The sequence below is a fragment of the Suncus etruscus genome, chromosome 4, assembly GCF_024139225.1.
Source record: "Suncus etruscus isolate mSunEtr1 chromosome 4, mSunEtr1.pri.cur, whole genome shotgun sequence".
NCBI lineage: Eukaryota > Metazoa > Chordata > Mammalia > Eulipotyphla > Soricidae > Suncus > Suncus etruscus.
Genome location: NC_064851.1, coordinates 67,479,735 through 67,493,458, shown reverse-complemented (window position 1 = coordinate 67,493,458; position 13,724 = coordinate 67,479,735). Strand labels below are relative to the sequence as shown.

Here is a 13,724-nt window from a genome sequence, read left to right as displayed (position 1 = left end):
AATTGTGTTATTTTTTTTAAATATTCTAGTAGAATGCCTCCTTATATCAAAAGTTATACATTGTTCTGGGTCATAAAATTTAATATTAAAAACCTTCAATTGCCTATAAAAACAATCTTATCAGTATTTGGGTCTTCTGTATAGAAAGCAGTTGATGATGTGGACTATTATATTTTGATAGTTATTAATTTTTAAATTTAATTTTTGTCCCACATTCACAATACAGACCAGGCAAAGGGCCTGGGTAAAGGTGTATATGGGGTGCATTTACTGTACCTCCTCTTTCTATAGAGTCAGTGTAAAGAACACAGCCTGTGGTAAGCATTGGTAAGCAATTATTGATACCTATGAGTTTTATTATTTTCCTATTTAATTTTATTGACATCTTTATATCTAGAGCCTAATTATCAAAGGAGACTTTGTATAAAACTCTGTTCTTACCATATTTTATGCAACTATGTCATCCAAACACTGAGATTTGATATCTGGTCAAATGTTCATCATTGACATAGAGTGTATAATATGCATTTTATTTCTTATGTATTAGTTGAGTGTTTTAAAAGATTTTTGTTGAATATTTTTGAAACAATTATTTACAGCCATATAATATGGCAATTGTGCCCTAAAATTAAGAACTATTTGAGTTCATCTAAAATAATTAAAGTTTTTTGGCATAATATCTATGGGTATTTTACTTCATAACAATAAGTATAGACCCAGGATTTTGTTGTCATAAAAACAATAAGCATTGTTATCTGACAACAGATACTAGGTTAATTATCTATTATTTGGCTTAGATTTCAAGTATCCTTTATAGTTGATTTTATGATTACCAACATACAAAATGTTTAAATAATTTAGAAATTAAGACTCTACCTTTGCTATCTTAAAAATATATTTTATTTAAGCACCATGGTTACAAACGTGTTCATATTTGGGTTTCAGTAATAAAATATACACTCGTGGGCCCGGAGAGATAGCACAGTGGCGTTTGCCTTGCAAGCAGCTGATCCAGGACCAAAGGTGGTTGGTTCAAATCCCCGTGTCCCATATGGTCCCGCGTGCCTGCCAGGAGCTATTTCTGAGCAGACAGCCAGGAGTAACCCCTGAGCACCGCTGGGTGTGACCCAAAAACAAAAACAAACAACCAACCAAAAATATACACTCGCCTTCACCAGTGTAATTTTCCCACCACCATTATCCCCATTGTCCTCTTCCCACACCCACTCTCTCTATTTGAGAAAGGCATTCTATTTCTCTCTCTCACTGACATTGTCATAGTAAGTGTTTGTGTACTTATTTCTCTAACTGGGTTCTCTGCTCTTTGTTGTAAGCTTTATAACATGGGTTGATCCTTCTGGCCTGCATCTCTGTATTTTCTGAGTAGTATTACCATACTGTCTTAATTTTCTTACATCTCACAGATAAATGAAACTATTCTGTGTCTATCTCTCTCCTTCTGACTTATTTAACTCAGTCTATACATGTCAGCAATGTTTATGACTTCATTTAGTTAACACTTATGTACTTAGTATTCCATTGCAGAGATATACCACTGTTTATTTTCATCTGTCATAGAGAGTTGCCTTTTTTATTTCAGAACCCTTATGATTTCAAATCTAATATCAAGGTTAATACATTTGTATTCATGCATGGTGACAGGAAGATACTTGAATTGAATGTCTTGCACTTAACTGACCAGGTCTCCCTGCATCACTTGTTGAAAAGGAATTTCTTGCTCTTTTTTACATTTTTTTTCTCCCTTATATAAATTAGCCTATCATATACCTGTGGATCTGTCTCAGGATATTCAATTATGTTTACCTGAAACCTATGACTCTATTCCAATAACATGGCAATTTAATTACTATTACTTTGTGGTACCATTTGAAATTGCTAAAGGTGATACCCTCATTTTTTATATTCAATGGTTATTTTTAGATATTCATGGAGGTTTATTACTCTATATGAATTTCAGAAGTGTTTAGCCTATTTATAAGAAAAATGTCAAAAGTATTGTTATAGGAACTTCACTGAATCTGCACAATGCTTTGGTGATATTGCCATTTCAATTATGCTAATCCTCCCAATCCATAAGCATAACACGTGGATTTCTCTTATTTGTTGAAATAATGTTTCATAGTTATCTTAAGGCACATTTTGAATGATACTATTAATGTTTCTTTCTTTGCTTTCATATATTGTATATTAAAAAAGTCACACACTTTGTGCATGTTAATTTTGTAGCTGGCCATTTTACAGTATGAATATTTTATTTACAGAAATGTTTTGTGGAATCTTTAGGTTCTTCTAAGTATAGTTTAATATTCTCCAAAAATAAGAGCTGGAAGTCTTCTCAGTATCTGGATGCTCTTGATATATTTTTCTTGCATAATTTCTATAGCAAGTACTTCCAATAATATATTGAATAGAAGTGGCAAAAGAGGGCAACCTCGTCTTATGTTAGATCTTAGGGAAAAGGCTTTTCGATTTTCTACATTGAGTATAATGTTTGTTGTGGGTTTATATGGTAAGTGGCTTTGACTATATTTAAGAATGTTCCTTCAGTTTCCATCTTGCTTAGTGTTTGTATCATGAATGAGTGCTGGACTTTATCAAATACTTTCTCTGCACTTATTGCTATATCCTATAATTATATTTTTATTTTATTGACATTGTATATTATGTCAAAGGACTGTGTATGTTTAATAATTCTTTCATTTCTGAGATGAAATCTACTTAGTCATGGTGTGTGATATTTTTGATGAATTGTTGGATCCTATTTGCTACTATTTTTGTTGAAGACCTTTGTTTCTGTTTTCATAAAGAATATAGGTCTGGGTCTGGAGTGGTGGTGCAAGTGTTAAGGTGTCTGACTTGCCAGTGCTAACCTGCAATGGACTGTGTGGTTTTATTCACCAGCTTCCCGTATGGTACCCCAAGCCAGGAGCGATTTATGAGTGCTTAGGCAGGAGTAACCCCCAAGCATCATCGGGTGTGGCTCCAACCCCCCAAAACAAATATAAGTCTATTATATATGTATATATATACATATCTTTATAATATATAGGTCTTTGTGTTTGTGTTGTATTTGTCTGTTTTTGGAATCCAGCTTTAAAGAAACTGTTTGAGATTGTTTTTGTGTCTTCAGTTTCCTAAAAAACTTGTAAAAGATTGGCAGTATGTCCTCTTTGAATATCTGAAAGAATTTATTATTGAATCGACCTGGGCTTGGGCTTTTGGTTTTTGGGAAACCTTTTGATTACCATTTCAGATTAATTGATAGTCATAGGTATGTTTGTGAATTCCAAATCATCTTACTTTAAACTTGGGAGGTTACAGGAGTCCAAAATTTGTCTATTCTTCTAGATTCTCTTATTTTGTGCCATAAAAACTCTCAAGAAATTTCTGATTATTATTATATTTCTTTGTTGTTGTTTGAAATAGCCCCTTTTATTTCTGATTTGATTTTCTAAGTGTCTCTCATTCTCTCTCTCTCTTTCTTTCTTTCTCTCTCTCTCTCTCTCTCTCTAAGTCTTGCTCATGGTTTAGCAAACTTGTATTCTTTATCAAAGAAAAAATTCTTTCTTTCCTTGATAATCTCGTTTGATTTTTGGATTTTAAATTCATGAATTTTTGCACAAATTTTTATTTCTATCTCTGCTTGATTTCAGTTCAATCTATTGGGTACTTTCACATTTTTTTATTTTTATTGTGGTCAAATTAAGTTATAAATCTTTCACAGTAATATTTAAGGCACATAAGTGACAATGAATGAGAGAAATTCCCACCACTAGTGTTATTATACTACTCCCTCCACCCCTGTTCCCAGCTTGCATCTCACATCTCCTTCCTCCCCCAGCACCCCCCCCCCGTAATGCTAGTACAACTGTTCCCACATTGTACAGCTTGTTTTAGTTGGATATCGATTCTGTTGTCATTGACTTTGGATTTAGTATTCAAGTCTGATCAATTTTTATTTCCACCAAATGAACATACGACTGTCTGGTCTTGGTACCATCCATTATTTACCCCTCCAATTTTGAGGTTGATTAAGGTAATTCCAGTAATGTGGCTCTATTGGAGATATAAAAAGTGTATGGGAAAAAAAAAGGCAAAGAAAATGAAAACTAGGAGGAGTCAATCTAGGTGTTATAAATACTCATTTAGAAGGAGAAAGGGGAAAAAGGAAAAATAAAGTAGCAAAACAAAACAAGACAAGACAAAAATAAAACAAAACAAAACAAAACAAAGAAACTAACAAAAACAAAAACTAGTAAGGGAGTAACAAAAAATACAAAAAGAATAAACCAAAAGCCAAAACCATCAGCTATGGAGAAACACACAAACAAAAAATCCCAACAACAATAACAACAAATGAGACCAACAACAATAACAACAAATGAGACCAACAACTTTTTAAAAAGGGCTTGTATTTCTTCTTCTTCTTCTTCTTCTTCTTCTTCTTCTTCTTCTTCTTCTTCTTCTTCTTCTTCTTCTTCTTCCTTCTTCTTCTTCTTCTTCTTCTTCTTCTTCTTCTTCTTCTTCTTCTTCTTCTTCTTCTTCTTCTTCTTCTTCTTCTTTTTGCATAGGCATGGTGAATATTGGGGAAATTAGAATGGGAATTCTTTTGGCCTAAGAGATACAGGGTTCTCCACCCTTGAAGCATACTGCCATGGAAACAGCTACAGGCTCCATACTCAATCATTTACACACCCCACAGTCTTTTTATGGAGCCAGAAAACTCTAATCAGGTGTGAGCGAAAACATCCCGCCACCGAAGCTGGAGATCTTGTTATTTGTGTAGGTCGTAGGGCGAAGGCTTAGGGGAGATTTTTTGTTTGTTTGTTTGTTTGTTTTACAGTTCTAGGAGTTCTGTTCCATCACTGTTGTTGTAATCAGCCTTCTGTATATAGTTGTCTTGTTTTTTGCTCGTATTCTGGGACAGAGCCTAGGCTATAGTCTTTCAGCATGGTTCCAGAAGTTGTGCTCAGTCGCAGTTGTCAAAGTCAGACCTCTGGGATTAGAGATCTGGTTTTTGTACTAACCCTAGGCTGGGGCTTAGTCTAGGAATTTTCTCATTGTTCCCTTTATAGGTTCTGTCCAGTCCATGTTTGTGAAAGTCAGTGTACAAATAGCGATTTTGGTTTTTGCTTAGGGCAAAGAATGACATGTCTCCTGATTATATTATGTCATTAGGTGATGAGATAGAGCAGCCCTCTTTTAGCTCAATTTGTTGCCATTTTCTCTGTCAGTATGTCATGTTTAAACTGGTACAAGTTGATGCCAGGATGGTATTCTGAGTTTCCCTAGGAGGAATTTGGTTCCTGATGGTGTTGCTGGGAACTGTGTCAGTTCCATATCTGGGATCTGCTGTTCAATCATATGGAGTGAACATGATACATGTTCAGGTTGGGAGGCATCCTGTATTATAAAATGTGTGGGTTCTTATCCCTAGTAGATAAGAGCTTGTTTCTGTGGATAACATTTCCCTTTATTTAGAGGCACTTTCATATTTTGCAACCTGGTTCATTAAGTAATTTTTGCACGCTTGTTCTTTCATCCTGATTAAAGCTTGCAAAACTGTAAGTTATCCTCTTAATATGACTTTTGCAGATAGTGTCCTTATTTTTATTTGTTTACAAGAACCTTTTAATTTCCCCTCTTTTGGGTTTTTATTGTTTCCTTAAGCTTCTTGAGGATTCTAAACACTTCCACTTTGAACTCCCATTTCTTTTTTTTTTTTAATTTGAAAAAGATATTTTCATATATATGTTTATTGAATCACTTAATAGACAGGATTTAGAAACAACTTACATGGTTAAATACATATTAATTTATTATATACACAATGAAATGCTACTCAGCTATATGAAAAGAATCATGTAGTTTACTGGAACTTGGATGATCTTAGAGGTTACTGTGTTTGCAAAGACAGAAGGAGAAAGAACATATACCAGATGGATATATTGATGACTAAGACAAGGGAATGAAAGATATAAAATGACTTGACCAAGCACTTGACCAAATTACAGAACTGAGAATGCCAAGTAAAGGGAGGAATGGGAAAATCATTGAGATGTATGTAACATAAAGACATAGGTGGAAGGACTGGGCTCTTTGATGATGAAGAGATGAGGTAACTACATCAAAACCACGAGCATTAACACTATTGTAAATATGGGACTTAATAAGAATTTAGAAATATAAGATTTAAAAACATTAGAACAGTAGGAGGGGACCTTGAGACATTGTGGAGGCCGTCTAACACTAGTGGTGGTGTGGGACTTGAATATTACATGCTTGAAACCTTTCTGTAAGAGTACTGTCAAGCATGCACCTAAATAAAAATGAGAAAAGAATTGGAAAATGTATACAGGGTAACATTAGATGAGATTGTGAAATAGGTTCAAAGTACAATGTACTCTGTAGGTAGCTATTTGCAGTGTATGTAGAAAAAGTTTCTCAGTCAGCCTTCAAGTGCAGTTGTTGCCAATTGACATAGTTGTCTAGGGCTGTGGAAAGAAGAATTAACGTCTTGTATACTGCTGCTTCTTTATCCCTGAACTCGAAGCCACTACAGAGCACGAGTCAGTTTGAATGTGAATTTTCTCAACCGTGAATCAATTTGACCCATTCTCCTTGCTGCACAGATGGACTTTCTTTCCTCAATAATTTTTACGGATTCCTCTTGACGACGCATCTTCTCTTGAAATGGTAATGAGTCTTTGCTTAGGTAGCTGTGTGACTTTTTTAGATTATTAGAGGAGCCATCTTGATTTCTGTAAATATGGGGGTGTACTGCAAAATTACTCCATTGGCAAGACTGTAGATTGCTTCTTAAACTGTGCAGAAATGGAATTCAGGGGTTACAAGATAAGCCGAAGCAGAGCGGCCAGGTTTCGGTGTGGGTCCTGGAGAGATTATAGTCCTTGAAGTGTCTAGGCAGACTCAGCAGAAAAGAGGCAGAGAGCATGGATGTTGTGCTTTATAAGTCTCTGGGTACATGGCAGGAATTGGCCCCACGTGCACTGGGTGGGGACATCTTACCAGGTGTGGGCCCTGGAGAGGTTATAGTCCTTGGAGTCTCTAGGCAGGCTTAGCAGAAAAGAGCTGAACTCCCATTTCTGAGAGATTATATGGGAGATAAATATTGAGCAGATCTACAGGATTGCAGTCTTCACACACTAGAAGTTGTGAGTTTTGTGCTGCCTTACCACAGTTATTTTTGTAGTTTCAAGTTGCTATTTTCCTGTCACTGTTAGTCTTCCGACTGTCAGAGAAGTCACAGAGGAATTGGGGAGTTATGATTTTATGGCCTTGCAAGTGTTACCATTCTGGATTCCAAGTCCACTGATTGGGTGTCCTTAGTTCTTTGTTCTGTGTATAGATCAGAGAGCTGTTTTCCTGATGCAATCATTCTGATTAAACAACTGTCTCCTAATTTCTAAATTAATTTTTTAGTTTGTTATTTTAGACACTTTGAGAACCGACTCAGAATTTTCTTGACTTTGTATTTTACAGCATATGGGTGAATCATTTAAGATTTTTCTGTAACTATTTGAATATAAGTTTAATGGTCAATAAAAAATTTTAGAGTTTTGAACTTAATTTCTTTGAATTAGAATTAAAATTCCTATTTATTCCAATGTATTCATATCCATAGAATGATAAAAACAAAAACAAACCAAAAAAAATCCCACCACCAGATCCAAGCTGTGAGATAGGAAGAATTTCTCTGTCTTCCTCCTGTATTACTACCGGTTTCAGTATATATTCATATGAAGTGGATGTTTGAGAAGAGACTTGATAACAAAAATTATTGGAAAAGCATTGATTTTGCTATTTGGAAAATGATCAAGTATGTGACTATGTGACTTAAAAAAAAGAATTTGGGAAACTGATGGACAGAAATTGATATTGGTGATGGCACTGATGCTAAAACAAGTGCATCTACTCTCCAAGCAAGTGAAAGCAGAGATTAACAGATGGGAATATATTAAACTGAGAAGCTTCTGCACCTCAAAAGAAATAGCGCCCAGGATACAAGAGCCCCCCACTGAGTGGGAGAAACCAATCACCCAATACCCATCAGATAAGGGGCTAATCTGCAAAATATACAAGGCACTGACAGAAATTTACAAGAAAAAACATCTAATCCCATCAAAAAATGGGGAGAAGAAATGAACAGACACTTTGACAAAGAAGAAATACAGATGGCCAAAAGACACATGAAAATATGCTCCACATCACTAATCATCAGGGAGATGCAAATCAAAACAACTATGAGATACCACCTCACACCACAGAGAATGGCACACATCACAAAGAATGAGAATAAACAGTGTTGGCGGGGATGTTGAGAGAAAGGAACTCTTATCCACTGCTGGTGGGAATGCCGTCTACTTCAACCTTTATGGAAAGCAATATGGAGATTCCTCCAAAAACTGAAAATCAAGCACCCATACGACCCAGCTATACCACTCCTAGAAATATACCCTAGGAACACAAAAATACAATACAAAAATCCCTTCCTTACACCTATCTTCATTGCAGCACTATTTACCATAGCAAGACTCTGGAAACAGCCAAGATACCCTTCAACAGATGAATGGCTAAAGAAACTGTGTTACATATACACAATAGAATATTATGCAGCTTTCAGGAGAGATGAAGTCTTGAAATTCTCCTATACATGGATGTACATGGAATCTATTATGCTGAGTGAAATAAGTCAGAGAGAGAGAGAGAGAAAGATGCAGAATGGTCTCATTTATCTATGGGTTTTAAGAAAAATGAAAGATATTCTTGCAATAACTTTCAGACACAAAAGAGAAAAGAGCTGGAAGTTACAGCTCACCTCAGGAAAATCACCACAAATAGGGATGAGTTTAGTTAGAGAAATAACTATGTTTTTAACTATCCTAATAATGAGAATGTACGAGGGAAATACGAAGCCTGTCTAGAGTACAGGCGGGGGTCGGTGGGGAGGAGGGAGATTTGGGACATTGATTATGGGAACGCTGCTCTGGTGATGGGTGGTGTTCTTTACATGACTGAAACCCAAACACAATCATGTATGTAATAAAGTTTTTTAAATAATAGAAAAACAAGTGCATATAAAACATAACTATAAAAAAGGTGTCTTACTAAAAACTAACAACTAAAATTATATAAATAAATATACTCTTTTAAAACTATAATAAAAATAAATTCTGTATCATGCCTATCTGATGATCAATAAATATTTATTGGCTAATTTACTGTATAGTACATCCATATGTCATTTATAAAGGCATTAATTCCAAACAGATACTGTCTGAGTATGATATCCTGGAAATTTATGGATCCAGTTTTAAGTTTTAAGTTATATTCAGAATACCCTATACTAAAACTATAGTTCTTACATTTAGTTGTAGGCAAAGGAAATGCACATGACTAATGTTAAATGAAGCCCAAATTCCAAAGCCAGGAACTGGAGAGATGCAGGTCTGGAAGCAAACTTTGATGTAGGAAATAATAGACACACACTAAAGAAATTGGAATGAGTTTAGGAGTTCCAACATGTAAGCCTTCAGATTTTATAAAGCAGGAGGCTCAGTGGGAAGTCTAGAAATGCAAGAGAAAGTTTTCCTGAAACCAGGGGTATTTATTAGGAAGAATAAGACCACACCCAGAGTTGAAGATTCAGAGGTCTAAATATCAATCCAAAGTACTACATTAAAAAGATGTTTCCAGGGGCTGGAGAGATAGCATGGCGGTAGAGTGTTTGCCTAGCATGCAGAAGGATGATGGTTCGAATCTTGGCATCCCACATGGTCCCCTGAGCCTGCCCGGAGTGAATTCTGAGCATAGAGCACGGCTGTATGTGACCCAGAAAACAAAACAAACAAAAAAAAAGACTGAGTGGGATGCAACTGATTAATTCCCCAGGCTATGACCTGTATTTGAGATACAAGCATCACATTAATTTTTTTTCGCACTAATTCTGTTTTAGCTGTCATGGAACTAATGTGCTTCAATTGAAAAACCAGGTTCTTCTCAATGTTACTGATATAATTATTTGTGTCCTCCAATAATTGACTGTCTTGCTTATATCTTTATTTTAGCGAGTTTCTTCAATCTATGTTTTCTGTTTTTTAGTTTAAACACATTATTTAAAAATTTTGCAAGTTTCTACATAATAATAAAACTAATCATAAAGTATTAGGAGTTTTTTCCTTATTATTGTCCATTAGTCAGATGTCAGTTATTTAAGCTACTTTGAGTGGCCATGTTGTTTAGATATGCTGGACTTCCAAGATTCTTATAGAACTGTTACACACCATGAAGAAAGATTCCAGACATTTTTCTGTTTGGCTTATGCTTGCTAAATATTAACTATATATTCTTTCTCATGTTAGTAATAATTTACTTATATTTAAACTTTAATGTCCAATCCACAAATTTATTATGCAAAATTTATTTTGAGCAAATAACAACCACAGTGAAATATAAGGTTGCATTCACTCAGAGAAAAAAATTTGCCAATATGTATAGAAAGACAACACAGACATTGCATATTAACAAGAAAAAATATTTTTCACATAAGTTATTTTAGGTTTATTTTAACTTTTCACAGTATTTAACTTCTTTGTATCTCAGTTTTCTAATCTCCAGAATTTTCTAATAATGGCCTCCTCTTCATAGTGAAACAAAGCAATTAAAATTATTTAAAATGTCTACAAACAAGGGTCCCTTTGCACGTGGCGTTTGGGTCGGCCCCCCAGGGACCCCGGCGTGCTGGCTGGAGGAGTGAGTGAGGAGAGGCTGAGGGAATTTCTGTCCCTTTGCAGGCGGCGTTTGGGTCGGACCCTCCCCCCAGGGACCGTGGCATGCAGGCTGGAGGAGTGAGTGAGGAGAGGCTGAGGGAAATTCTGTCCCTTTGCAGGCGGCGTTTGGGTCGGACCCTCCCCCCAGGGACCCCGGTGTGCTGGCTGGAGGAGTGAGTGAGGAGAGGCTGAGGGAATTTCTGTCCCTTTGCGTGGCTTGGGTCGGCACCTCCCCCCAGGGACCCCTGCGTGCCAGCCGGAGAGGGTTGAGTGACTCCCTTCCCCCAGGTGGGTGCCTAGAAAGGCAAGTTGAGCGACCGTAACAGACGGGAGAGATAGGGCCAGGCATCTGGACTCACAGGTGAACTAGAGCAGTCCACCCCCCTGGACCCTGGAGTGGACCAGGGACTCCCCAAGGGTGAGGACAGAGCCTGAAGGGTTGGACTGAGGGAACCCTTCAAGGGAGGCGTGGAGGGGGCGGAGCTCCATTGACTCCCAGAGAAAGGAGGGGGGATTGAGAGCTAGGCTCAACAGCTCCAGTAACCATTGTGGCCAGGAGTGGAACTGCACTGCTGACAGAAATAAGGAGCAGAAAAGGGAAAAGACCCACAGCAGGAAAGCTGAACTCTAGGTAGCAAAGGGGAGGAGAAAGGGCTAGGCTCAACAAACTCACCCAACAGCCCCCTCTAGAAACACCGTCAGGAAGGGGACCAAAGCAGGCCAAAATTAGAAGCCACAGCACTCCAAAATACACCATTAAATACAAAGAACAAAGTGTAAATCAAGGAGATCTCTAATAACTGGAGACACCATGACAAACCCTATCAAATTTCCAAGTCCACCAAAACGCACAGATCCACGGGAAGAAGACCTAAAAGCTGTCATGAGGAAGGAAATGCAAGAATTAATAAAAGAATTGAAAGAAACCCTAGCAACCGAGTATAAGAAATCCATGGATGAACGAATCAGCCAAATTAAAGAAGAAATGTCAAAGAACATGAGAGATTCCATACAAAAAGAAGTGAAGGAATTAAAGGACAAGATAACAAGCCTTACGAGCAGAAACACAGAGTTGGAGAAGCACATCGAAGAACTCGAAGGAAAACTGCAATCAAAAAATGATAAAGAAACCAACAAAGAAATAAAAGGCAAAGCACTGGAAGGAAAAATCCAATATCTAATGAACAAGGACAAAAGAAACAATCTAAGGATTGTGGGTATACCAGAAGGGGAGGAAATAGGGAAGGGGGAAGAACAGGTAGTCAGGGAGATAATAACAGAGAACTTCCCCTCCCTCTGGAAAGACAATTCAGGACAAATTCAAGAAGTCAAGAGAGTCCCTAATAAAATAGACCCTAATAACCCCACACCAAGACACATAATAATCCAAATGGCAAAAAACAAAGAGAAAGAGGAACTCCTGAAAGCAATAAGGGAGAATAAAAACCTCAAGTACAAAGGAAAGGACATAAGAATCAAACCAGATCTCCCATTTGAAATAATTCAAGCAAGAAGAGAGTGGAATAACATATTTAAACGACTGAATGAAAGAAATTTCCAACCCAGGGTCCAATACCCAGCAAAACTATCATTCATATGGGAGGGCAGACTAAAAACATTCTCAAACATGAACGAACTTGAACTATTTGTGCAAACTAAACCGACCCTAAGCGACTTACTCAGAGACGAATTACACAATCCAAACCCCCTATTGTAACAACAACCACTCCACACAATACAACTGCACAACAGTCCTCTCTATCAATAATTTCCCTAAATGTTAACGGACTAAACTCTCCAATTAAAAGACACATAGTAGAGAACTGGGTTAGGAAAAATAAACCGGACTCTGCTGTCTGCAAGAAACACACCTACAGTTACACGATAAGCACAGGCTTAGAATAAAAGGATGGAAAGTAATTATTCAGGCCAATGGAAAACAAAAAAGAGCAGGGACAGCCATTCTTATATCAGACCAAATTGTATTCAACCTCAAGAAAGTGATCAGAGTCAAAGAGGGTCACTACTTACTGATCAGGGGAACATTAGATCAAGAAACACTAACCCTGGTCAATATCTATGCACCTAATGTAGAGTCACCAAAATATGTGAGGCAACTACTGGCAAACCTGGAGAAACACATGAAGGGAATTGTGATAATAGTAGGGGACATCAATACTCCACTATCACCACTGGACAGATACTCCAAGCAGAAAAATAGCAAAGAAATAAGAGCTCTAAATGAAAAATTAGAAGATTTAGGGCTAATAGACTTATATAGAGCCCTCCATCCTCAGAAAGAAGAATACACATTCTTCTCAAACCCACATGGAACCTTCTCCAGAATAAACCATGTCTTAGGATACAAAGCCAACCTATGTAAGACCACAAAGGTAAGGATCATTAGAAGTACCATTTCAGATCACTATGCAACAGAGCTTAAAATTGATGTCAAGAAGCAGAAATGGAGGAAAACTAATACCTGGAGACTAAACAACATGCTGCTTAACAATAGCTGGATCAAAGAACAACTCAAAGAAGAAATAAAAAGATTCCTTGAGATAAATGACAATGAAGAGACAACATGTCAAAATTTATGGGACACAGCAAAAGCAGTAATTAGGGGGAAACTCATAGCAATACAGGCCTATGTCAAGAAACAGGAAAACAACAAAACCAACAGTTTAAAAGATCACCTCAAAGAATTGGAACAACAGCAACAGAGAAATCCAACCACAACCAGAAGGCAAGAAATAATAAAAACCAGAGCAGAAATAAACAACATCGAAACTAAGAAAACAATACAAAAAATCAATGAGACCAGGAGTTGGTTTTTCAAAAAAATAAACAAGATAGACAAACCATTGGCAAGACTCACCAAAAAAAAGAGGGAAAACACCCAAATCACTAGGA

At 36.8% G+C, this 13,724-nt stretch overlaps 1 non-coding gene across 1 annotated transcript; it reads right to left on the bottom strand.

Annotated features, from left to right (window-relative positions):
• Window positions 1-202: 202 nt before the first annotated feature.
• On the bottom strand, window positions 203-334 carry LOC126007962 (small nucleolar RNA SNORA51). The gene has a single exon (XR_007495425.1). It is a non-coding gene; the product is annotated as a small nucleolar RNA SNORA51 (small nucleolar RNA).
• Window positions 335-13,724: the final 13,390 nt, after the last annotated feature.